This window comes from Pteronotus mesoamericanus, unplaced genomic scaffold (assembly GCF_021234165.1).
Source record: "Pteronotus mesoamericanus isolate MK-2021 breed Mesoamerican mustached bat unplaced genomic scaffold, CSHL_Meso_final contig_20, whole genome shotgun sequence".
NCBI classification, from domain to species: domain Eukaryota; kingdom Metazoa; phylum Chordata; class Mammalia; order Chiroptera; family Mormoopidae; genus Pteronotus; species Pteronotus mesoamericanus.
The window spans coordinates 39282555-39306393 of NW_026555085.1; the positions used below are offsets into that span (position 1 = coordinate 39282555).

General features: G+C 36.2%; 1 pseudogene; it reads right to left on the reverse strand.

Annotated features, from left to right (window-relative positions):
- Window positions 1–1319: 1319 nt before the first annotated feature.
- Window positions 1320–1833, reverse strand: LOC129067118 (protein CDV3 homolog; annotated as a pseudogene).
- Window positions 1834–23839: the final 22006 nt, after the last annotated feature.

Consider the following 23839-nt stretch of genomic DNA (forward strand, 5'->3'; position numbering starts at 1 on the left):
AAACCAGTAGAACTGGTTTCAAGTTTCACATAGACACAATAAGTATAACATTCTTATCCAGAAATTATAACCCACGTGAAGTCCACAATGAGTGCTGCAAATATGAGGTAGTCAACCTTACTAAGCCTCAGTATCTGAGTATAAAAAGATTTTGAAGTGACCATTAGCTGCAGATTTCGTAAGGGTTTGTTTGGAGTTTTTTTGTATTTGCAGAGTAACTATTATGAAAGAACACTGCTGAATCTAGTTCACACATTTCTAACGATGAAAATCCCTCTAATGCAATATACATAAAGAGCAGTTATGACACTTGAAACTTCCGTAATGCAGTACAGCTCGACACATATCAAGGGATCTGCATCAGTTGCTGTAGATTCAGCACAGGTTCAATGTGATTAGCTGTGGTCTAGTTACTTTAGAAGGGTTAGCAAAGACCATTTGTTAATTGTGTTGCGTGTGGCTGCTTTTCTGATTTCCAAGCGTAGCATACTGGTTGTCTAGTTAAAGTTTAAGGGCCTGGTTTTTGGAAACCTCATCCCTAACTATAGTTTTCTGTCTTACTACTTCAAAGCTTTTCTCCATTTCCTTTTCCCTAAGGAAGAATAAGTGAATCAGTAAATGTTTCTTGAAGTTGTTTTTAAAATATTCTTCCTTGAGTTAAGAAAAAAAAAAAAGGCCATCTATTAGAGAAATCTTGAGGGAGAGACAGGAATGAAATATAAAATCTTTGTCAAGCCATTTTTAAGGCTGAACAAAACACAGAGAATACTGTAACTGAAGAAAAAAAGGTCCCATTTTTTGTGGTAGCAAATCTACTGTACTATTCAGTACTATTAACTGCAAACCTGTTTTGAGACCAACTTGGACAACTGGAAAGTTAAAAAACTGTCTATTAATATGGTGACTCCTAAGACTCACTTCTACTGTTAGCAAATAACAGACAATACATCTTTCTTTATACATAATTAAGGGCAACAATTTTCTCACTTAAGTGAAGTTCCACTCATTATTCAATTACTTCTTCTCACTTATATTTCATGGGAGTAAATCAGATAAAGAAGGATGAGTGTGGTGAATCACTGCCCCTTATTTTGTAGAATAGGGCAGAGGGGCAAATTCAAGTGGAGATTTAAATTCAAGCCAGCTGTGGTCTCAAAGTGGCAAAAAGGATGGGATTTACTAGTCACCCTCCCCTCAAAAAATAACTATTTCCATCTTACATCATTTACATTTTTTCCCATTTTATTTAATTTTAAAAACTTGTAGCCCTCAACAAAATGTGGATGTGCCATACGTGGTCAATTAACTCCAGGTAGCATTCATTTTAAGTACCTGTTTCGGCTTTCTATATGCTTGGCAGGGACGGGAACTGTGCATCGCTGTGTATTTTTGGTGGTCCTTGCGGTGTTTCCCTTGTCATTAACCTGGCTCCAGGAGGCTATAATGACTATAACATAGTCTTTGGCGGTTCTGGGGTTTCTGTAACAACTACTGGTGCAGGAGATGCTTGTACCCGAGCTCTTTTGTTCCAGGAACCTGAAGATTTTTCCATACCACCACTACCACCTCCAGCTTCTTCCCAATTATCACCTGGATCTTCTCTTTTTTTCACTATCTTCTTCTTTTGCACTTATTTTTGTTGTCTGAACTCTAAAACTGCTGTCATCTTTTTTTTTCTTGCTCCAATTCCTTCCACTCATCTTCATCTTCCGTCACGACCCTGGTGGCGGCCCAAGAGCTCGCGGACTCCGCGCCCGCGATCCCGCCATCACCCGGCCAGGCCCCGCGCCTGCGGCGCTCGATGCCCGGTTGCTTCGCTCCTTCTTCCTGTCCCTGTAGACGAAAAAGTTGTCCAGACTCTGCTCCTCCACCTCGGCCTGTGCCGCGCCTCCTCGACTCGCATGGGTGGGGCCGGCGGCCGGCGCCGCTAGCCGAGCTCCCATCCCTTGGTTGACGGCGGCTCTATACTCAGGCTCCCAGGCTCGAGGACGCCTCGGCCCCGCGGCGTCGCCAAGGCGTGTGCCACTCCTTGGTCTTTAATTAGATTCACTTCACATGAATTATTTATCGTGGATTTAAAAAAAAAAAAAAAAAAAGGGGGCCCAGCCATTTAAATCAATTCCGGTTTTTTCCTTCATGCTCTAGTCTTCAGATACCTACTGGCCTATCAATACCATGGGAGGAGCTTGAAGCAACAATGAATTTGAGAACCTTCTAAGCGCACTCACATTAAACCTATCATAAAGTAATGAAATAGCCCCCCAATGCATTCGTATTTGGTGCTTCCTCCACACACTCTTGTTTTTTAATTCTTTCACCTAAAATGACTGAATCCCAAAGAGATTTACTATCTCTTCCCCTTCCACTCCCCTTCCTCATTTAAGAAGACTTATTTGGCCCTAGACTCACCAATACATCAAAAATAATTAATTACCTAAAAGCAAGACTAGATTGTGTCCTATGATATTGTCTCCATCTGTCATAAAAGAAAAGTGCAAAGCCAACATGCTGGCTATCATTTTCTAGATTGTTCTGATAAAAAGCAGACTTTGAAATTCAGTAAACGTTCTTGTAAGTAGAGCTGTTTATATAATTTGTGAGGCCTAGCATGAAATGAAAGCACAAAATCCTTTGTTCAAAATACTGGGGAAAAGTGCTGTTCAAATTACTAAAACATAATGCTTCTGCCTTTTTTCCATGATTTTTTATGGTTTTTGTTGTTGTTATTGCTGTTGTTACTTAATGTCCTTCTAAGGAAAATTAAAATTTTAAATTATTAGCATGACTTTCACCATTCATATTTATATTGCAGTAAGTTTTAAGTACAAGGGCATTTAAATGGTAGGCAGAATTATCAAAATTACACAATTCATATTTCATAGCTCATATGTGGATATGTACTTCATTCTTACCAAAAAGTGGAAACACTGCATAAAACTAACTCAAATATTTTTCCTTCATTTCTTGGTACCAGCACATGTCTACCTACGCTGTCTATCTTTGGGTTTCTAATAAGTTTGGGAGGACTGGAGAAAAAGGAACTATCCTTCACTTTTTATATTATCACTTCTAGTACAAGTAACTGGCTAACAGATGGCTAACAGAGGCTTCTATAGTCATTTGTGTTTCTTAGAATGCCATTGCCTTCCTTCTGTATTCGAAACAAATTCTGTTTGTTTTTTACTTTGTGAGATCTTTATTTTTCTGTTTTTTAAAACATATTTTATTGATTATGCTATTACAGCTGTCCCAATATTTTGCCCTTTGCCTCCTTCCACCCAGTACCCACATTCCCTCCAGCAATCTACCCCCTAGTTCATGTCCATGGGTTGTATATATAAGTTCTTTGGCTTCACATTTCCTGTATTATTCTAAACATTCCCCTCTCTGTTTTGTACCTACCAGTTTATGCTTCTTAATCCCTGTACCTTTTCCCCCATTCTCTGCTTCCCCAGCTCCCTCTGTCCCCACCTGATAACCTTCCAAGTGATATCCATAGCTATGATTCTGTTCCTGTTCTGCTTGTTTGCTTGTTTTTTTTTAGATTTAGTTGTTGATAGTTGTGAATTTGTTCTCATTTTAAGGTTCATAGTTTTTATCTTTTTTTTCTTAAATAAGTCCCTTTAACATTTCATACAGTAAAGGCTTGGTGATGATGAACTCCTTTAGCTTTGCCTTGTGTGGGAAGCTCTTTTTCTACCCTGTGATTCTAAATGATACCTTTGCTGGGTAGAGGAATCTAGGTTGTAGGTCCTTGCTTTTCATCCTTTGAATACTCCTCGCCAGTCCCTTCTAGCCTGTAAGGTTTTTTTGAGAAACAAGCTGGCAGTCTTATGGCAGTTGCCCTGTAGGTAACTCTCTGCTTTTCTCTTGTTGCTTTTAAGATTCTCTCTTTACCTTTAACCATTGGCATTTTAATTATGATATGTCTTGGTGTGGTCCCTTTTGCGTCCAACTTGCTTGGAACTCTCTGTGCTTCCTGGACTTATATGTCTATTTCTTTCACCAAATTAGGGACGTTTTCTTTCACTATTTTTTTCTAATAAGTTTTCAAATTCTTGCTCTTCTTCTTCTCCTTCTGGCCTCCCAATGATTTAGATGCTGCTGCATTCGGAGATATCCCAGAGGCTTCTTATTCTATCCTTGTTTTTTTGAATTTTTTTCTTCTTACTGTTCTAATTGAATGCTTTTCTCTTCCTTATATTCCATATTGTTGATTTGATGCTCAGTTTCATCCCCTCGAGTGTTGCTTCCCTGTAGATTTTTTTTGATCACCTAAGGCTCCGCCCCACACAATTTACAGGTCTGCTCTTCTACAATAGGCCATACTATTAAGACAGGGAATCAAAGCAGTTCTACCTAATACACAGAAACAAACACAGGGAGGCTGCCATACTGAGGAGACACATGTGAGGAAACACAGCCCAAATGAAAGAACAGAACAAAACTCCAGAAAAAGAATTAAACAAAACAGAGATAACTAACCTACCAGATGCACAGTTCAAAACACTGGTTATGAGGATGTTCAAAGAACTCACTGAGTACAGCAACTGCATAAAAAAGACCCAGGCAGACATGAAGTTTACATTAAGTCAAAGCAAATTCTGACTCAGAAAGGACTGTAGCCTATCAGTGCTGTCAGCACCCCAATTTAGTCACAGACATAACTCTTACCTTGTATTTGTTTGAATCTCACTGTACTCCCATGGACCATGCCCTCACTGGAATCCTGTGCTCTGGGAGCACTGGGAGCATTTTATGTGCATGAAGTGGCAAGAAAAGCTAGACACACACCTTAAATGTGCCTTCTCTGCCAATGCACAGGTTTCATTGTTCCACCAGTATTCACATACATAACACAATCTCAAAGATCAAATTATTAATAATTTTAAGAAAGTAACAGTAGAGTATTGAACCAAGAAGCCCCTTTGGGCACAGAGCCACGTATAACTGCACAGGCCATAAAACTAATCCTGCTTGTGAGCATAAATAGAATAGAAAAAGCTATATTCTTTAATAAGAAGGAGGGACAGGAACTATGCTTTCCTGAGCACTTACTATATGCTGAGAATTAGGTTAAATCCTTCACATACACTATCACATTTAATCATTTAATCATCACATAACACTTTGGGTAGATATTTTTACCCCAATTTCTAAATGGGGAAATTTGGGGTTTTAGAGGCTAAATTATATGTCCAATACCTTTCATCTAAAAGGTGGTGGAATAGGAATTTCGATCCCAAAACTTGTTATATCCCACTACCTTAAGAGCATTTAGCTCAGATTTTAAATTACAAAATATTTTAAAATTATTCCTTTCATATATAGCACATATAATATATATGCTAAGAAAACCAAGTATAAGTTAATAAAATAGCATGATTCACACATTATTTTAAAAATCTCATTTAGGCTTCTAGTTTAATATAACAGATTAAACACACACACATTTACCTCCTCCACCTCCCAAATCTTCATTAAAATGATGATAATGCTTTTTTATTTTTTCAGTTTATTTATTTATTTTTTTCAATACATTTGTCTCTGCCTTCCCCCCACCACTTTCAATAATGCTTTTTTAAAACATATAAACTGCCAACTACAAAGAGAAGAGAATGGAAAATATTGGTGAATATGCAATTCCAAAAATCGAAAGAAACAATTCACAGAGACAAACGTGCAGAATAAATCCATTTATAAAGTTAAAAAAGCAGGTAAAACTAATCTATGTTTAGGAATACATGCATAGATGATAAAACTATTTTTAAAAGCAAAGGAGTGATTAACACAGCCTACAGTGTAGCAGCTAGCTATGATAAAGAGAACGCAGGGGCTTCTATGGTGCCGCTGTTTGCTTTCTTACCCAGGGTGGACAGGTACATAGGAATTAATTTTGTTATACATTTATATACACAATGATTAACTCCTTTAAAAGATACTGAATTCATAAAGTAACTACAACACAGTACATACAAGGCTGCAATCTGATAAGAAAAAACCTTTAGAAATTAAAATTTGATTGCCAAATAAAAATTCAACAGAAAAGTTAGAGAATAAATTTAAAGAAATCCCCCAGATTGAAATACAAGGAGACTAAAACATGGGAAAAAGACAAGCGAATCAAAGGATTATTCTAAGACATTTTTCATCCAAAGAATTCCATAAAGTAGAGAAAAAGAAGAGAGAAGGAAAAATTATCACAGAAGTGACAATAGATAATTTCCTTGAAATGGATCCAGTCTTTAAACCCAAATAATTCATTCTGTATCCAGGACTTTGATACATTTGGCAAAACATCATACTCTAAGGATAAAGAAACAATCCAAAATTACGAAGGATAAAAGACAGTTTATCTGCAAGGGAATGAAAATCAGAAATATTAGCCTTCTCAAGAGAACATAGGATTTGGAAAAGCAATGAAGCAAAGCCTTCAAAATTCCTAGAGAAAATGATTTTTATCTCAGATTTCTATAGCCAATGTAATAATCACTCATAAGGAAATAATGAAGGCATTTTCAAATATGCATGGACCCAGGAATTTACTCTAAATGCACCCTTTCTTAAGAATGAACATGTATTTTAAGAAAATAGGAAAGTATTTGATGAAAACATAAAAGAAGGAGGCCACGGGCACCCCAAAAATGGTGATTCGCAACTCGAGAGAACACTGAAGGGGAAACTGCAGGCTGCAAGCCACATGGCTGCCCTAGAGGGAGCCCTGACAGACTGGAGCCAGGAGACAGAGGGCTGGGGTAGAAAGGCTCAGGAAAAGGATGAGAATTAATAGAACAGATAATATTGTTGAGAGTTTGAAAAAGCTTAAGAATAAAATAAAAGCATTGGTAAAGTGTAAAATGGAGAATCTATTTGAATTTGACATGAAGACTATTCTCCATTGAGTGGCACAGTGGTCATAACTTGTATTCCCCAGCCAAGAAATGTCTCTGGCATTTTACTTTGCTCTACAGTGACCAATAGGTACACATGCCTGTGTCAGATATGGCCCTCTAGGAAGCAGTAGTCAAGGAAGAATTAGAAAGGCAGGGTATTTATTGGGTGGGGATGTGTGTGTAAGATCAAGGAGAAAATGAGTAGGAACAGGCAGTGAAAGCTTTCAATGTTGAGTGTGGATCTGACATCTGCAAAAGGAAAGGAAGAAAGAAGGAAGCTTGGGTAGAAAGAACGACTCTTAAGAAATTAACTCTCATCCAGCCTAACAGGGAGCTGCAAAGCAAAAACTGCCCCTTCCATGAGTCTTATGTTGGGCAGCAATGACTAGCACTGAGAACACCCAGCATTCTCAATTATTGGCTGGAGTTGCCTAGAGAGAGTCAGGGACAGCATATCCTCTGCTTAAACACTTAGATGCATCTCCAAGTCACTGCAGCTGATTGTGTTCCTTGCTGCAGAAGCTCTTTTAAAAAGATATCTGATTCTATTTTGTTTGTTAGTTTATTTTGTTCCTTAGATTCCACATAAGTGAAATCATATGGTATTTGTCTTTCTCTGACTGGCTTATTTCATTTAGCATAATATACTCTAGATCCATCCATGTGGTCAAGTAGTATTCCATTATGTAAATCCACCATGGCTTTTTTATCCACTCATATACTGATGGACATTTGGGCTACTTCTAGATCTTGGTTTTGAAACCTATATAATTATATTAACCAATGTCACCCCAATAAATTCAATAATTTTTTTAAAAAGAGAACTAAATGACATAGCACTCTTCTTCCAATATATGCAATGCACCTAGACTTCAAAGTACACCACCTAAAGGCTTCATCCAATTTCAGCATCACCTCAAAATCCAATTGTTTTCAGTGATATACACTCCTTTATATCAGGTCCAGATATGATTTAGTCATTTATGCCCCCCAAAAGGCAGTTGTCTTACCCAATATACCCAGTGGTAGAGAAGGTACAGCATAACTACCATTACAGCTACCCAATTATCTAATATCTGTAGTGATATGGAATATACTTTATGTGAAAAAAACTCATACAGGTACTCATATAGCTTATGTTTTCTAATTGACATTTCAATAACATGGTCATGAGAGCCTCTTGGCATCATGTAGGATGACTGCCACTGGTCTCCCTTGCATCCTTGATATCTTGCTCCTCTCAAAGGGGCAGTTATATTCTGCATCAAGCTTTAGGAGAAGAAACAAAAGCAAGCTTAGGGGTCTAAAGGATTCATAGTAAACTAGATTGAAAGACTTACATATAAATAATTATGTATCTTTAAAATTATTTAATATAGGGCACATTTTTATGAGCTAAAACATATAATATGTATACTTTAGTTAAAAATAATTTTAAATTAAAAAAAATAAAACCATATGAACCCATACTGCGAAAATTCCCAGAGCTCATATGTGTCTCTATTAGCAGATCAAGAAGACCTCAGTTCTGCCATCCACTTGACTATTTTCCTCACAGGAAAAGAGACCAGTTTTGCCTTCTGGGGTTTCTTTCTTGTCCATTACCCTCTCTGGACACAACTGGGGTGAATCTGCACAGTCTTCACAAACCTACTTCCCACAATGCAGGTTTACAGATTTGCAAGTTGCTTTTGGGGTTAAAAGAAAAAAGAAAATATCATAGGCTTTTGCAGGCCTGGCATGTGGATTACTTGGCAATAATATTCCCTCAAAAACATACTACGCTTCTAGTCTTTTAGTTTTCAAGGGATAAGCATAAAGATTTCTTCAACAGATCATTTCCAGACTTGAGGACTATCATTTTAGTTACTAGCTCTGTATTCTGCCTAGGACATTCTCTGGCAGTTACTGGAAACCAGCTGTGACTTGGTGGGAAGACAGCACTCTTAATTGCATCTTTGCAGCTAGACTCATTCCCATAGTCTGATAAGGGTGCTTGAAAAGATTTGGGGCCTTATTCTTATCTCCTGCTAAAAGTGACAGTTTTATAATAGCTTGAATTTGGACTACAGAATCAGTTAAGCTTTTTCAGCCCTTTAACGCTGTAAATTACCAAAATCACACTCTTCTGAGATTGCCTCAGACAGAGTCCCTGAGTTATATTTCCTTCAATTTCTACTTGCAAACTAGCTGCGTCTAGCCTGAGCTCTCCTCTTTGTTGCAGGGCCTTTTAAATGAAACGTGAAGGAGCCAACAGACATTGAATTTTTCCCCACCATTTCTCCTGGAGTTATTGGCTCACTTGGCCCATAATCTGCCTGCCCATGTATATTTGCCACTGTTTTGCCACACCATAAAAAAGTTACCCCCTTTACATTCCTAATGTCTCTATCTTTGAAATTATCAAACAAATGCATCTATTTAAGTTTCAGTTATGTGCTCCACTTCACATACAGAATTTTAAATTAGTTGATATAAGTTCAGCTGCATGAAATAGAAACCTGAGTTAACATACCTTTTAAAAAAATAGAAGATAATTTCTCACTCATACAGCAACAGGATAAAAGAAGGAGGAATAAGTAGCGCAGCCCCTTTCTTTAAGGACCTGCCTTTGAAAGTATCTATCATATATCATTTTCTCTCACAGTCGTAGGCTAGAACATACCACAAGACCAGTTTAGAGTAAAGAAAGCTAGGGAACAAATGGCCATGTACCTCACTAAGAAATTCCAGGGTTCTCCTGATGTGGCGATAAGGAAACTCAAAGACAACCAGTCTCTTCTGTCATTCTTCCCCAACTCTTGCCCACTATTCAACAGATAATGTCCAGACTAATTTTCCTAAGACAGAATTTACTTCATCAAGACTGATGATAAATCCTTACTACCCAGTACATCAAAAAAAAAAAAAAAAATCTGTTTCTCTGTGTTCTGACTTTCAAAGCCAAGCTCAAATCTGATTTTTTTTTTTTTTTTTAGAAAATCTCAGGCTGCTCAAGACTGATCTCTCTATTCTTTGTACTCTCAGCAATGCCATTTAGCATTTGATTATTCTCTAATTTTTAGTGTGTCTATGTTTTGATGCCGTGTTCATTACAAGAAAGCTCCATGATTTATCATCCTTTTTATTCTGTTCCACAACATACATTAAATGGCTAATAACATAGAGAGAGCCTAACAAATGCTGACTAATGGATCAAAACCTTACATCATTAAATACACAAGAATTATGAGGGAAATAACTTAAAGCGCAATGCAGAATCTTTATTTTCTCTGATGTACTGTTTGGGGTTGGATTCCTCTTACAAGTAAATTTCTAACAGTTTACAAAAACATTATTTCTTTTTAAAACCATGTATTTCTTCTTTTACTTAATATTAAGGTATTATAAAACTTAGCAAAAATACTACAAAATATAAATAGAGAAATAAAATTATCTATAATCCCTACAAGAATAGACTATATCTAATAATATTTTAGTATATAATCTTCAATGAAATATATTATTTCAAACACATTTCAATAAGAATTACATACAAAGGGTTTGAATTGTCAGAAATCTATTAGAATATTATCTTAAACAGTTTTAATGATCTTTCTTATTTGTTACCTAAGAGCACGTCATCACGCCTGCTAACATTCTTCTCTCTATATACTACTTTCACCAAGGCATGTATTTAAGCTGATTTTATGCTTTCAGGGCTTACTATAGACAAATGCCTCTCTTTCAGAGATATGGTGACATGTCACACCACCTACAGTCATAACAGAAATATATGGTATTTTTAGATGTTTCATTTTTTTCTATTTTAAGGGTTATAAGCAGTGATAAATAAATTTTTAAGGAAAAAATGATACCTACATTATAAACTTATTTATGACGGTTTCAATATATTTTATGATCTTCAAAATTCTTGACAAAAGACAATACAATATATTCTCTCAACTTTCAAATAAAATTTCCCAAAGATACATTTTCCTTTTAGAATGTTAATCACTCAATTTTATCTACCTTTTCTTATCTACATGACAGAGTTATGAAAAAATTAAATGGCAAAATAAATATGAAAAAATTCAAACTCTTGGAATGAATAGTATTATATCAAGGTCAAGTACTATTTTATATACAAATCCAAGATTTATTTTGAAATAGAAGTCAACCTACAATTATAGTGTATATATACAGATATTTCTCAAGTCATTACTTTCCATATCTATAAAAATCAAGTCATTGATTGCTTTCTTTTTTTGCTGTATGAGGCTCCCAGATCCAAAGTATTTCATTGCAATGATCTCACTATATTGAAAAATAGTGCATCCCAGTGAGAATAAACCACCTGTTTGTTTCAAAATGGGGGAGGGAAATTACAGGCATGAAGATTACTCATGAAAAACCTGGAAAGGAATCCACCCAGAATGGGCAACAGAATTGCAAAAATAAACACTTGATATGATATAAAAATAGCTCCATTCCTTTATTTTTGACTTATCAAACTCTTATTGCCAACTTAATATTTTTCATATTGACATTTAGCACTATTAGAAAACCAAATAAAAAAACTGATCCCCAGTCAAAATGTGAATAATTATTAAATTCAGATAAGTACATGGATATTTGTTTTGTTACTCACTATTTTTCTGCAGTTCTTTAAATTGTCATAATATAAAACTGTTTTATACCAAGGTTTCAATCACTCCCATTTCATCAACTAGTAGCTCCTTTTTGGCCAGAATTAGGACCATCAAAGCAACTCCCTTTGTCATTCATAGCTTTTAAAAATGAATTGTCAGGGGGCTGTCTGATTTTAACTGCATAAGCCAACTAACAGATGTCCAGATAAGAAAAAGCCCTGCCTGCATTTCCTCTTAGCTCTGTGCAATTTCTATGATCTATTTCAAGAATACATCACATGTTCATTTGCCCAAGAGGTCTGTAATACTCTTCAAAAACATCATTTATATCCATTCCCCAAAAGGATTTCCTGGCTACTGCTGATTATAGGTTCACAGATTTCTACAGAATATGTCATTTTTCATAGATATATTTCTTCTTGCCTCATTATAAGGCCTTTTTTGATAGCCATATTAAAGAAAAGCAAGGGCAAAATAGAGAGTTTATCAAGAGCATTAAAAACCGGCCATTCAAGGAGTACCCTCCACCTCAGATTAATCTTGAAACTAATTTTAAATGATAGCTAATATATACTGAGCACTAACTATTTTCCTAGTCCCAGGCTAGGTACTTCAGTTGCATCTTCTTATTTAATTCTCATAATAATGACGACACTGTGTTTATTATATCTGTAGAGAAAATCCACCTGTTTTTCAGAGACCTGATACCATCTGATGCAAAGAATATCACCTATAAGACTGTCAATAAAGCACATACAACAAGAGCAGTCAGCCAGCCTTACCTCATGATCACGCAAAAATCAATACTTGGTATGATATAAAATTCCTTTGGCCAGAATACAATTGAAAACAACATAAAGAGACACAGATTTGAAGTCATCTGTCTACTCTGCTTATCTCAGACTGCGAGAAAAACACAAATTAATGCTCTGGGCCACTTATGAAACTTAGTTGTAGTTTTAAGTCCTGGTCTGTAGACTTTTACAAAATAAGTATCACATAATTTTTCTAGGCCTTAATATCTAAAAGTCCTGTATGTTGAAAGAGGAAAAACCCTCTTCTCCATTGCATCAGTTGTGCCTACTTCCTAAGACTTCTGGCCCCACTGTTATGTTCTGAGGCCCCACTTGGCCCAAAAACTGCTAAAGCAAGAGACTGTATTGATCAAGATTAAGCTGCAACAGCGGTACACTACTGGCCTGAGATCTGTTACTATTTCTGTGGTCAGAGTTTAATGAGACACCCCCAACCCCTGCCACCAGTAGCCATTACCTTGTTGTGGTCCACAATACATACACACATACTTATTGAATCCAGATTAATTCCCTTATATTTTTGTCAAAGATGAAACTGTCACCTTTATTGAACATTTTGATTTTTATTTAGGTAAGGACTGAGAAGGGTTAACTTAAGACAAGGTCGGCCCACATTAAAATGACCACTTCTGTTTTTTTAAAAAAGCCATTCACCAATGGACAAAGCTTCCACAAGCTGCACCACATCAGGATGATAGCTGCACCTATCAGGAGCGAACAAAGAGACTTTGTCATTGAAGCTATCTACATTATTGGGATAAAAGGATAATAAAATTATGAGTAAGTTCAAGTTAGTAATTAAGAAAACTGGGATAAAACTAGATGAAAATCCTTAAGAAAAAACACAGCATACCAAAATCATCACAGGAAGAAACAGAATCCAAATAACCCCAAAATAATTGAATTTGTAATCACTTTCTGCAAAGAAAACTTCAGTGCAGAAGCTTCATTATTTAATTCCATCAAACATTTAAGGAAGAAGTGATACAAATATTTTATTATTTCTTTCAGATAACCTAAAAGGACAGAACACTTTCCAACTTGTTTTATAAGGTTGGCATTATCTTGAATCCAAAACTAGAAAAGAACAATATATGGAAAAAAAATTACAGATCAAAACTCTTAAAAACATAGACATAAAAATCCTTAACAAAATAGTAGCAAATTGAATTCAACAATATATAAAAAGTATTTTTTAAAAGATGACTAAGTAATGTTTATGCCGGGAAAGTAAGATGAGTTTAACATGGGTAAATCTAATCAATGTAATTAACAATATTTACTAAAAGAGAAAAAAATTTGAACAACTGTCTCCTAAGGCCAGGAACAAAGCAAGTGTGTGTGCTTTCACCACTTGTACTTGACAGTGCAGAGAAGTCATAATAAGGGACAAAAGGCAATTTAAAAAGAGAGAGAGAGAGAGAGAGTGTGTGTGTGTGTGTGAGAGAGAGAGAGAGAGAGAGAGAGAAAGAAATTAAAAAGAAAGATGTAACACAGTATTTATTCAAAGATGAAATGATTGTATTGAGATTTCAAAATCCTAGGTAATCTCTTTTAATAGATTTTATTTTTTAGGGCAGTCTTAGGTTTACAGAAAAGTTAAACAGAAAATGTGGAAAGTTCTCAGATAACCCCTCACTGTTTCACACACACAGCTTCCCCTATTATTTACATCTTGCATTTGTATTCTCCATTTGTTATTGTTGAACTAATATGGATACATTATTATTAATTAATTAAAGCCCACAGTTTACATTAGCGTTCACCCTTTGTAATGTAAAATTCTACATGTTTAAACAAGCATACAGAATAGTTTCACTGCCTTCAAAATCCCTTGTGCTCTACTTACTCATCCCCCCCTCCCACAAACTCTTAGTAATCACTGATCTTTTCACTGTCTCCATGGTTTTGCCTCTTCCAGGCTGTCACATAGTTATAATCATAGAATATTTCACCTATTCAGATTGACTTCTTTCACTTAGCAATATGCATGTAGGCTCATTTCTTTTTATTGCTAAATAATATCCTATTGTCTGGATATACCAAAGTTTGTTCTTCCTTTAATCTATTGGAGTACTTCTTGGATGTCTTCAGTTTTGGGCAATTCTTTTTTTTAATCCTCACCTGAGGATATGTTTTTGTTGATGAGAGAGAGAAAGAGAAACATTGAAGTGAGAAAGAAACATGGATAGGTTGCCTCCCATACGTGCCCTGACCGGGGATTGAATCTGCAGCCTTTTGGTGCATGAGACAATGCTCCAACCAACTGAGCCACCTGGCCTGGGTGGTTTTTGGCAATTCTGAAAAAGCTGCTATAAACTCTCATGTGCAAGTTTGGAGGTAAACCTTGGAACAGGATTGCCAGGTCTTATGGTAAGCCTACATTTAGTTTTGTGAGGAACTGCCAAACTGTCTTTCAAAGAGGCTGTATAACTTTACCTTTCTGCCAGTAATGAATGAGATTTACTATTGCTTTACATCCTCACCAGTATTTGGTGTTGTCAGTATTTTGGATTTTATCCAGGAATCTATTTTTAAAAATTAGAACTAACAAATGAATTTAGCAAGATTGTTGAATTCAAGGTCGGCATACAAAAACAAATTGTATTTATATAAATAAGCAAACAAACATTTAGTAAATATTTTAAAATTCTAATGACAATAGCTTAAAAATACTTAAGAATGAATTTAATGGCAGGTGTATGAAATCTATATATTAAAAACTAAAAATCATTTCCTGAGAGAATTTAAGGAAAATCTAAGTAAATGGAGATACATGCCATGTTCATAGATCAGAAAACTGAACATTAGTAACATATCAATACTCTCCTAAATTGATCTACATATCTAATTCAATCCCAATCAAAATCACAGGAGGACTTTCTAAAGAAATCAATAACATCATTCTAAAATTTACATATTTATTCAAAAAAATCTAGTATAGCCAAAACAGTTTTGAAAAAGAACAAAGTTGGGAGATTTTAAACTCTGATCTCCAGGTTTTCTATGGAATAGTCATTAAAATGCAATCTTGACTTAAGGATAGACACATGAGTCAATGGAACGAAATAGAGTCCAGCCATAAACCCACCTGAATATGGTCAGTTGATTTTCAACAAAGATACTGAGGCAATTCAATGAAGAAAAAAGTGTCATTTTATTAAATGGTACTAGAACTACTGAATCCTCATAAGGGGAAAAAAAAAGAAAGAACTCTGACTACCACCTCATACTATGCTCAAAAGAATAGGAGAATATCTTCATGACTTTGAATCAAACAAAGATTTTTTAGACCAGACCTAAAAAAAGTTACTAAACATACCATAAATGGAAAAAGATGAATAAATTTTACTTGATCAAAATGAAAAATTGCTGCTATTCAAAAACACCATTGTGAAACTGAAAGACAATTATCAACTGGGGAAAAGAACTCTTCCCAAAACATATATCTAAGGACTGGAATTAAGAATATATAAAGAATTCTATATCTATCAGAGTTTAATCAAAGACATATAACCAATTGGATGGGTATGTATGTGTGTGTGTATAGAAAAAGAGAGATTTTTATTATGAGTTTCCCTTCAATTACAGGAGACTATCGCTATGAAGCCATTGTCTCTACACCTGATACTAGAACATGAGGTCAGCAGATAAAGCAGGTGGGAAGGAAAGTCTGTTGTGAAATGGAAGAAGCAAGGACAAACTTGCAAGGCTGTCTTAGAAACCCCAAGGACAAACTGGAATCTTTGTCAATATTTTACCACTTTGAAGTTTCCAAATTCAGTGACTGGGGAGACATATCATTTTGCTAGAGCTGTTATAATGAAGTACTAAAACTGGGTTGCTTATAAAATAATATATTTAGTTCTAGAGGCTATAATTCAGAGATCAAGGTGCCAGCGGGGTTGACTCCTCCTGAGGATTGAGAGAGAAGCTGTTTCACGACCCCACTTCCTAGCTTCTGGTGATTTTCTGACAATCTCTGATGTTCCTTGGCTTAACGCTGAATCACTGCAATTTCTTCCTTCATTTTCACATGGTGTTCTCCCTGTGTACATGTCTGTCTTTTTATCCAAATTCTCGCATTTCATAGAACAGCAGTTGTGTTAGATTAGAAACCCCATTAATGACCTTATTTTAGCTTGATGACCACTTTAAAAACCCTGCCTCCAAGTGAGGTCACAGATACTGATGGTTAGGACTCCAACATATCTTCTTTGTGGGGTCACAATTCAACCACTAACAGGAGACAAACTTGCACGTGGCCCAGGATCCAGTGCTGGATAGTGAGGAAGTCTGGTCAGAGAAGAGGAGCTACCAATCAGCTACTACTTATGCTAACAAGTTGTCCAGCAAAATAAGCAACAAAATATATGTGAGCTGCAACAGTGCCTCCCTCCTGCCTTGCTTCAACTTTCTACAAATAAAAAGAAGTCTGCTGCTTCACATCTACATCCCATATGCTGTGTGAATTTTCTCTTGTGGTCACATTAACCGTAACTACAAAGGGAAGGGAATCCTAGGAAAAGTAGTTCTAGCTTAGGTGGGTTGACACAACACAAGATCACAGAACTCATTAGAGCCAGAGCACTCCCCCTCCGGGCTCCTTCCCAGTGCCTAGAGGTGCTGTAGAAACCATAGATCCAGCCAGGAACTTCTCTAAGGCAGTGCACAGCTGTGCCAGAGAGTCTCTGGGCAGGCCCTAAATAAGGTTTTCTTTAAAAAAATAAAACTATTTATTTTAGAATCATGCCTTTCTGTATTTTAACTTGGAGAATATCAATTAGTATTTAGGATATGAGATTTGAGGTCAGCCATCTTCCAAAAAAGAAAAGAAAGAAAAAAAAAGTCCTGATTTAAGAACGTACAAGTTAACTATACTTTTTTTCATGAGTTTAGGAATTGTAGTGAAATGGCTTAGAAAGCATAATGGCCTAAATATTTTCAAAGTATAAATTCTTTTTATTCAATCCAAGGATTGAAACAATTCTTGGGAAAAAATTGTTTATGTTGGAGGGGAAAACCTATAGGTTTAAAATAGTATGTCAGACAACTGATATAAAAGGCCTTGAATTGTTTTGTTTTAGAAACCACCCTTCTCTTCCTATGAGGAAGAGTTGAGAGGGGATGATTCTTTGTGTAAAATCTCCAAATTGGAGGTGTTGATTTTGGAGCTTGAACATTTTCAGACCTGGTTTATTCTAATTTCTGTATCAAAAGAGTTTTAAGTGGTAACTAGTCTTATGATATGTATGTATCATATGTTTGTTCATCTAAAGTTTCTTAATCCAAATAAAAATGGAGTTTGCAAAGTGAAAAAAAAAAAGATCATAGAACTCAAAACAGATTGCAATTTTTTTAAATGAATGAAATGTTTAAATAGATACTTTATAAGACATATGAATATCTGGTGAACACATGGAAAGGTATTACCCTCATTAGTCTTCAGGGAAATGAATATTAAAATCACAATGAGATACACAGATACGGAGATCAGACTGACGGTTGCCAGAGGGAAGGGTGTTTGGCGGACTGGGTGAAAAACATGAAGGGATTAAGAACTGCAAATTGGTAGTTTCAAAATATTCTTGGGAATGTAAAGCATAGCATAGGAAATATAGTCAATAATATTGCAATACCTATGTATGGTGCCAGGTGGGTCCTTGAAGTATCAAGGGGATCACTTGTAAAGTATATGACTGTCTAACCACTAGGCTGTATCCTTAAACTAACATAAAATAATATTGAATGTAAACTGTAATTAAAAAATAAAAATTTAAAAATAATTAAAAAAATAAAGGCTACGTACCTCCACAAAAGAAAATCACAATGAGATAACCACTTCAATGGCTAATATTAAAAAAAAAAAAAACTAGTAAAATCAAATATTGATGGGGATAAGTTTTTAAGTTTATTTCATCTTGAAACACATAAAAATATTTTGTCTAGCCAACATCTTAAATGGACCTTTATATAATTATAGTAATTCATAATGTTAAGTGCTTTTATATCTTATTCCTATAACTACCAAGTAAAATGAGTATAGCAGTGTGGTAGGTAGAATAATGGTCCCACAGAATGTCTACATCCTAATCTCAAAAACCTGGTAATATGATAGTTTACAAGGCAAAGAAGAATTAAGCCTGTAGAGAAAAGTAAAGTTGCTGATTAGCTGACCTGAAAATATAAAGTTTATCTTGGATTATTCAGTTGGGCCCACAATAATCACAAGAGTCTTAAAAGGGAAAAGGGGAAGCAGAAGAATGAGGGCCAGAGAAAGAGACATAACAGTGAAAGCGGGGTCAGAAAGAGACACAATTACCAACTTTCAAGATGGAAGAATGAGGGCATGAGCCAATGAATGCAGGCAGTCTCCAGAAGCTGGAAAAGAGAAGGAAATGGATTCTCCTCTAAAGCCACCAGAAAGGCACACAGCTCTGCGTCATCTTGATTTTATTGCCATGCTGGATTCCTGGCGTACAAAACTATAAAATAATAAATTTCTGTTTTTAAGCCATTAGGTTCATGGTATGTGACAACAGCCATAGGAAACTAATATAAGTGGATATTATTACGCTCACTTTACAGATAATAAAGTAAAGCAAAGAAGTCAACTGTCTGGGTGATTACTAAATGGTGACAAAGTCTAGGTGAGACCCTATGAGCTCCCACTACAGGGTTTCTTCCACAGCACCAACCAGGGTTTTCTTTGTGTGAGCAGGTTAATGTCAACACAAGACTCATAGAAATTACAGACAGTGGCTTTCTTTCTTTTACTTTACTGAGGTAAGATAACATTATGTAGGTCATGGTTTCCTGATTTAAAAAAAAAAATCATACATATTTTCACTCTCAAAACTGCATGGATTTGAGCTGAAAAAATATAACACAAGAGAATTTTAAATAACCTTGTTGTGTCCAAAGATATATTGGCTACATTACCTGCAGACTAAAACCAAAAATTTCAGTTTCACAACCTAGATGTCACTAGAGCCAATCACACATATCAATAATTTTAAACAATTTTAAAATCAATTTATGTTAATGTGCTTCCCCTAGCTTAAGGCCAGGAGTCTCAGTTTATAAGAAATCAAATAAATCACCGTGACATTTTTCAAGAATTAAAAAATGGTTCAGAGAAGTAATTGTTCTATTTGGACACTAGGTCAAGTGTCAAGGTTAATATAATCCTTAGAGAAACTGTTTTTTAACACATTAAATTATGAAGCAATCTAGAATGCCTCCTAGGGCTTCTTCTTATTCTTGACAGCATAAATAAGTAGTTTAGAAGTTCATAAATATAAGGGAGAGCATAGCAACTCTCCATTTCCCAATTCCATGAGGCATCATTCACATGAAAAACATGTGAGTAGTGACCCCTAGAATTGTGCATCACAATGTCCCTGGTTCAAGGATAAAAAAAGATTTTTCAGACTCCTGGCAAAAATGGAGGCGTAGGTAGATACACTTTGCCTCTTCACACAACCAAAAGAAGGACAACGACTGGTTTAAAAATAAAAAACAACCAGGTGCAGCCATTGTGGAAAGCAGTGTGGAATTTCCTCAAAAAGCTGAAAATGGAACTGCCTTTTGATCCAGTGATTCCCCTGCTGGGACTATACCCTAAGAATCCCAAAACACCAATTCAAAAGAACCTATGCACCCCAATGTTCATAGCAGCACAATTGACAATAGCCAAATGTTGGAAGTAACCTAAATGCCCATCAGTAGATGACAGATGTATCAAAAAACTATGGTACATTTACACAATGGAATACTATGCAGCAGAAAGAAAAAAAGAACTACTACACATCGCGACAGCATGGATGGAACTCGAGAGCATTATGCTAAGTGAAATAAGCCAGGCGGCGAAAGACAAATACCATATGATCTCACCTATAAGCGGAACCTAACCAACAATGCAAAGATGCAGGGAAAATAAGACCAGCAACACTGAAAGGAAAAGAACTCAACAGAGACAAGAGGGAACGAGGGAAGCGGGGCAGGGGAAAAGCAAGGGAAGGGGAAAGTCAAGGAACATATAGCAAGGACTCATGGACAAAACCAAAGGGGAAGAGTTGAGGGAGGGAGGGAGGGAGGAGGCAAGGGAAAGTGGTGGGGGATAGGCAGAGGCAAATGTATTTGAAAAAATAAATTTAAAATAAATTTTAAAAATTTAAAAAAATAAAAATAAAAAACAACCAGAACTGCCAGAAAATCAAACTATATGAAAGTCTGACAACCAAGGAGTTAAAAAATAAATATTTGTCCAGATTAGTAGGAAGGGCAGAGAAGGGCGGCCAGGGTGGAGAGGACATGCAGCAAGGCAGCAGCTGGAGGACCAGGCTGGTGAGACAGTGGCTGGCAGTCCCACATTTCCATGCAGATAAACTGGGAGGAACAACTGGGGAGCGAGACAGACTGTGCAATCCAGGGTTCCAGCGTAGGAAAACAAAACCCCAAAACTTCTGGCTGTAAAAACCTGTGGGGACTGCAGCAGCAGGAAAAACTCTAAGACTCACAGGAGAGTTCATTGGAGAGACCCACAGGGTCCTAGAATGTACACAAACCCACCCACCCAGGACTCAGTACCAGAAGGGTAGTTTTGCTTATGGGTAGTGGGGGAAGTGACTGAAAGCCAGCTGAGAGCTGAGCAAGTGGCATTGTTCCCTCTCTGACTCCTCCCCCAAGTACAGTGCCACAACACAGCAAAGTAGGTCGCCCCATCCTGGTGAATACCTAAGACTCCACCCCATACAACATAGCAGGTGCACTGAAACAAAGAATATGGCCCAAATGAAAGGACAGATCAAAACTCCCGTTGTGAGGTAGCCAACCTAACAGATACAGAGTTCAAAACACTGGTAATCAGGATGCTCACAGAAATGGGCTGAGCATAGTTGGAAAATAGAGGAAAAAGTGAAGGCTATGCAAAGTGAAATAAAGAAAAATATACTGGAACCAACAGTGAAGAGAAGGAAACCAGGACTCAAATCAATGATTTGGGGCAGAAGGAAGAGATAAACATTCAATCAGAACAGAATGAAGAAACAAGAATTCAAAAAAATGAGAGGTCTGGGAACCTCTGGGACAACTTTAAACATTCCAGTATCCGAATCACAGGAGTACCAGAAAAGGGAGAACAAGGAATTGAAAATTTATTGCAAAAAAGAATGAAAGAAAACTTACCCAATCTAGCAAAGGAAATAGACTTCCAGGAAGTCCAAGAAGCTAAGAGTCCCAAAGAAGTTGGACCCAAGGAAGCACACCCCAAGGCACATCATAATTACATTACCCAAGATTAAAGACAAGGAGAGAATCTTAGAAGCAGCAAGAGAAAAGGAGATAGTTACTACAAAGGAGTTCCCATAAGACTATCAGCTGATTTCTCAAAAGAAACCTTACAGGCAAGATTTCTGCAAAGAAATATTCAAAGTCATGAAAGGCAAGGACCTACATCCAAGATTACTCTCTCCAGCAAAACTATCATTTAGAATGGAAGGGCAGATAAAGTACTTCCCAGATAAAGTAAAGTTAAAGGAGTTCATCATCACTAAGCCCTTATTATATGAAATGTTAAAGGAACTTTTTTAAGAAAAAGAAGATCAAAACTATGAACAGTAAAATGACAACAAACTCATAACGATCAACAGCCGAACCTAAAAAACAAAAATGAACAAAAGAAAACTAAGCAAACAACTAGAACAGGAACAGAATCAAAGAAATAGAGACCACATGGAGGGTTATCAAGTGAGGAAGGGGAGGACAAATGGTAGGTACAAAATAGACAGGGGGAAGTTAAGAATAGTATAGGAAATGGAGAAGTCAAAGAACTAATATGTACCACACATGGACATGAACTAAAGGAGGGGGGAATGCTGATGGGAGGGGGAGAGTGCAGAGTGGAGGGGGAATAAAGGGGAGAAAAAAAATGGGACAACTGTAATAGCATAATCAATAAAATATACTTTAAAAAAAGATTTTTCAGGATTATATACTGTTCTGTCATACTCATAACTCTGTCCTTGTTCACAGAGGGAAAAGGTAGTTAAGCACTGTGATTTATGGAAGTAGAAGAGCAAGTCAGAAGCATAAAATTCTACCTCAAATATATTCCTTTGGTTTGAGGTTTTTAAAACTCCAAATACCTATTTATTAATTTTATTATTATTAATACTTACACAAACACTATCCATTTATTATAGAAAAAGTGTAAAACACAAGGAAAAATTCCATAATTCTATCACTTAAAGAGGCCTCTTCAAGCCTTCTTCTATACTTCTATATTATCTATACTTCTATAGATAGTATATGCCATCAGCCACATTAGATCTCTCCCCTTAGTAGGTGCTGCCTCTGTAGTTGCAGAGGTAAGGAAGACTAGGAGACTTTACTGTCCTCCTGATGCTAAAGTGGCCTCAGAAGGCAGGCAATGGCCAGCCAATCTCAAGGTACGCATTTTTTGACAGTGATGTACATATGCCTCAGTAAACCACTTCCCACAAGACAATATTTCTCACTCATCCTAAGTCCTGCCCCCCACTCCCACCCCTACAATTCTATATTTTATGAGCATATGTTACATGGCAGGTGGGATCTAGAAGTCAGGAAGCTTCATCCCCAATTTTGAGATGCTTGTGTTTGAACATCATCTTCCATCTTCTCATGAGCCTCTGGCACCAAGCGATGTTTAATATCTTCTCCAAAACACAAAAGCCAGGGGAATAGCTAGAATTTTATTGTATGGCTAGGAACAGTACAATGGATTTCAACAGATATTAAACAAAGAGCCCATATTGAGCTGGAGAAGATGAAAAGCCTTCTTAAACAGTAAGAAAAGGTAGGTTTCTACTTGGTGGTCTAGTGAAAGAAGGCTTAATATTTCTTAACGCTGGATGATATGGAGCTTAAAAATATTTAAATCTGAAAAACTAAAGAATCAAGGGAGGAAGATGGGAAAATCTCCCCAATTCCAACTGATTAATTTTTCTCTTAAATCTCCTAAAATATACTGTTACAAGCACTAGAATTAAAACACACTATGACTATTTTTCATGTTACCACATATAGTGCTCCAACATGACTATAAGTAGTCTAATTTATGGATGTGCTACAATTTATTCAGCCAATCCTAAATATGAACATTTAAAGCTTTTCAGTTTTTGCTACTATGAGCAGAACCACAACAGATACACCTATACGTAACACTTCACACATACTTCATTATTTTATGAATCTCTGAGCTAAGGGGTATATATGTACATTTTAGGGTTTCATTACATAATACATATATAATTAAATATTAATTATTTCATATTGACTTCTCAAATAAATACATTTGTTCCAGTACTGCATTAAAATACTCATCTTCCCCCAACTTCCCATAATTATATCATAATTCCAAATTTTTAACTAATTTGAGAAGTATGTAATGATATCCTTTATTCTTGCTCACTGGTCATAGTTTGCAAACCCCTGTTCCAAAGGATTCAGAAGTAGC